The sequence below is a fragment of the Stegastes partitus genome, unplaced genomic scaffold (assembly GCF_000690725.1).
Source record: "Stegastes partitus isolate 25-593 unplaced genomic scaffold, Stegastes_partitus-1.0.2 Scaffold1009, whole genome shotgun sequence".
Lineage (NCBI taxonomy): Eukaryota > Metazoa > Chordata > Actinopteri > Pomacentridae > Stegastes > Stegastes partitus.
The window spans coordinates 143,182-147,865 of record NW_007578740.1 but is presented as its reverse complement, the minus strand read 5'-3'; positions in this window follow the sequence as shown (position 1 = coordinate 147,865).

Genomic DNA, 4,684 nt, shown 5'->3' with positions numbered 1-4,684 from the left:
TCGAACCACCAGCCTCGCGATTGGAGGACAACCCGCTCCACCACCTATAATACCGATAATATACATAATGTCATAACCCAAGAGCCACATTAAATGAGTCTCTCAGAACATCACCTCTGAATCTACAGTCCACCAGGTCTACAGGTGACGTAAACAAACAGACCAGCTGCTGTTGAGTTTATCAACTCACTGACACGACACACGAGAAGAGAAATGATACTCTACCACAATCATGAGGATTGTAGTCGTCTCATCACTTCACACAAAAAACAATAGTTTTGCATGTTTGACACCATGACATGTAAATTATGGAAGCATTCCCGCAATTTCTGAAACAGAGCCCAACCACTGGTTCATTTGCACCAGTGGTTGAACGCAACAAAGTCCTTTTACTCAAGTACTGTGCTTCACTATAAAGTTTTTCCATGTTGTGCAACTTTAAACCTCTATTCCCCTCCACCTCAGTGGACAATGAGGACTTTTTTTCTTTCACTACATTCGTCTGACAGCTTCAGCTATTTTCACATTACAACTTTTCATTCCCCTCTTGACCAGTAAAAGTCATGTATCTCCATATTTGGTGATTTAGAATGTCTTTTTTGATAAATTGAAGATCAAGTGTTCCCTTATGAGTTATGAACAGTACGTGCAGCAGCAATATTAATCCCATGATAGTAAAACACTGTCAGGGACCGTTTTATTGCACAACTACTTATGCTTTGCATGCTTTAAGTCCATTTTGCTCATTAAATGTAGCGTATTTTTACTTAAAAAGAGGTTTTAAAAGCAGAACTTCCTTGCAGAGGGATGTATAGTTCTATAGTCCTACCCTTGCAATTAGTGGTATCTGGGTGGTAACATTTAGACAACATGACACACTCAGATTATTCCAGTAAGAAGAACCAGAAGTTTGCATTTAAGTTGGAATCCCCATTAAACTTGCTTCTACTTTAGAATAATAGAAACAGATCATGTTTACCTGTGTGTTTGTGTGCACATCCACGAGTTTGCATAATCACACAGTGTCAAGATGCCCTGAGGACACAAAGGAGCCTATTTTCAAGGAGTTGCCTGTTTAAATCCCAACCCTTTTCTGTATATGTGGTCGCATGCTTGTCTATACACTCTGGATGTAACCTGTTCAAACCGGCCGTAGAGCGGCTACAACCAGGTCTTTTACTGCATGCCTCGGAGGCAGTTCCCCAACAGCAGGCATGCTGTTTCGCTCAGCAGGAATCTAAAGTTCTCCACCAGGAAGAAAACACACACATGCAAACCCACAGTCAGAGTTTGAAACTATGCTGTTGTACTGATGTGATAGAATGAGACATTTAAGCAGATGTTTCAGAAGAAAATACACGGTTCCATACACACCAATCATTAAAGTGAAGAGATCTCAGAAGCACAAATGGTAACCAGGGAGATACCACAGATGGGCTGCTTTGGACATCATGGATCTCCATGTTTACTTCCTAAACAATTGTGATGTTGACTTTCTCACAGGTGACTCTGAAACCAAAACAACATTCATGCATGTGTGTGAGCATAGTTTCTGTCATGCAATACATCTACTTGTATGTTGTATTTACTTGTAAATCCTATGAGAGCATCTCATCAAGCAAACATGATCCATACACATGACACAGCCACTGGAGAACATTATGTAACAGGGCAGGATGACCAATCACAACCTCCCACCTAGTTGTATGGGATCAACTGTTATTGCCATTACGGAACACATACAACTAGTCCCTCTCATCTTCACCAATCCTGAAGCTTCGCCTTTTAATATATGAATTCATCGACAGCTCTTTCAACCAATGAGGAGGCTCTTTGGTCTGGAACACAGTTAATGGCCTGCAGTGGCTGTAAATTTACTGCTGGCGAGTGTTCTGGACGCAGTCGCAAAATTTACGACCTGCATCCATACGAAGCACCACGTGCCTCCATAGAGCCTCTTGCAAAACGTAGTCATCCACACCTGTCTTCCAATGTTCTCTCCAAAATTAACCTGCACTGTCCTGATTGGTATCAGCGAAGAGGAGAAGCTGGCTGCTGCCGGGGTAAGATTAGATGGAGGGATTCGGAGGGCCGGAGTGATGAGATGAGAGGATTAGAAAGTAACAACGACCACTCAACCCTGAATTCTATTCGCACTCCTGGGTGTGGAGCTCTGGGACACATACTGGTGCAGCTGGAGCTATGTCAAGTGTGGCATGATACAGCAGTGACAGAAAAGTTAATGGGGAAAGAGGTGTAGATAGATATCGTAAACAGAGCGGCGTGTCTTTCATTCGGACACGAGCAACATGTGTGGCAGCAAACAAGGCATTTGTTTAACGTAAGCCGAGTTACAAGTTGTTTCTGAATTTGCTATGTACAGTGAATACACACACCTGCATGCAAGCGCTTACATTAAAGCCCCATAAGGATGCTGGTATAAGCAGCTGACGCAGTGAAACTACATTAACAGTTATGTAGTGGAGTCAATGCAAAGTTTAAATCTTATTTTACCCTGAGTCAGCAGTTAGAAGCCCAGCAATGTGCGGCCCTGGGGAAGTCTGTGATTAAATCTAGAGCATCTAACCGTGTCAGAGGTTAAATTAAAGCATCTAAACATAGGATCTACAGCTTCTATACAGCATGTCTTGTCTGTACACGGTAAGATGCTGGTTCAAATTCCTCAGTCTGCCGTGAAAGTCTGGGCAGAGACTCAGAGTTAGTGAGAAATAACTCTTCAAATGCCACTGAGCAAAAACATTTAACCTGTTAATGCACCATAAATGACCTGCAGTGAAACACCAGGGTTTTACTTGGCCTCTGCCCCCATGAATGCATTTCTTGCACGGTTTTGATATCTAATTGGGATGTCCAACGCTACATAACCTGGTAAATACTCTTGCAATTAAATGCCGGAATAATAATAGTCACTTATTTGTTCTATAATCAGTGATTGAGGACAACTTGCATGAACCGTCAAGCATCTGACCTTCAGACCTTTTCCTAGAAAGTGTGCCACTTCATTAAAGTTTTGATGCAAATGACATTAGATTAAAGTTTATTCTGGTTTTATGTTGCTTGAAAGATAATGCAAAAAGATTTGTAGCTTCTTAATAGGATCAAAAATGAAGACATGTAATTTAAATTGCACTCATTTAACATCATTCAAAGTAGGGAGCAGTCAACAAGTACAAAAACTGAAAAACTAGAAAAAGTGTATGTAAGAACTGTCCATTGTCACAACTTATATAAGACCCGGTTTACGGCTGAAAAGTAGGCCATGTGGTCTACAGGCATGTCCTTGGGATGATATATGTCAGAGTCTCATAATGACATGTAACTAGGAAAGGTGAGCTGACCTCCCAGAAGGGCAAACATTTGAGTGGGCTGCATTCTAACTCAGGGGCTCAGAAGAGAAACACTTCGAGGAAAAAGTTAGGAGAGTAACAAAATGTTCCAAATGCCTGATGTCCAAGACTTCAACAAACCTCCTCTGCAAACTTTTATCCATACAAACGCTTTAAATGCTCCCAAACAGGCCGAGGGCTTCGGTCCTTTAACGGGAAATCTTTGAAAACACCTTGAATGTACCATCAATCTCTGAAACCTCAACACGACAGGAATAACACTCAGAGGGCGACAATGAGCGTAAGCAGCATTTACAAGAGGGGGACTGAGAGTCTGTAATTCCCAAACCGCTGCCTATTTCCAGCTCTGGCTCTCACAGCCGCTGGTATTCTCACAAACATTCCCCAGCAATTCAGACAGGAAATCAGCAGCTCAGTGTCCCTGCTCTTCTCAGGCAGGGGCTCAGCGAACAAACCTGGACCATCAAAACCATGCGGGGAGTAAAACAACATTCTCAGGCTGTGGGTTTTGATTAACAAAAGGGACGGTCCGAACTCAGACTGAATGCTTATGAAAAGGGGTAAAATTAATAAAGACAACACACAGACAGCTTCTGTCTCAGCTTTTCCACCATTACACCACCTGTTGCTATATCGCTAGATGTCATCTATGTTAATTCTTCAAATAAATTGAATTACATTGAAAACTACTGAAACAAATTTGTTCACTTATTGTACAAGAATTTACATTTGCAGACTGGATACAAGACAAAAAAGAGCTCACGTGTGAAATTAGGAATAAGATTCTCTGCAACATCATCCAGTTGTGATTATCAAATCATGTTATGTCAGAACAGCGCAGACACGAACTTGTGTGACAGCATCAGATACTTGTGGTTTACCAAATCACTGGTTCCTCATTTACATTTAAGTTACAGCAGCAGGTTCTGCAAATGACTCCCAGCCCCCCATGGGTTTTGTTGTGAAACATAACACATATCTGAAAAAGCTGTGAGCTTGATGGAAGAAAATCAGCAGTAGTACTGGCATGAGAGGGAACGACGAGCAGTTTTAGGTGGAGTGAAAAAACAAAAATGGCTTTAGCATAAAAGCATCCTTTTAAAAAGGTGTGAAGAAAATCTTTGTCAAGTGTTAAAAATAATGTTTGTTTGCTCAATGAATCCTAAATGTTGTCAAAATTGTTTGTGTACAACCACTTTTCACATGTGGCAGCTGAGAATCACCATCATATGTATGTTCCCAAGAAGCAAGATCTGAAGAAAAGTTGTTAAAGCAAAGAAACAAATTCACTCACCTCATTTGTGGGAAACCTGCCA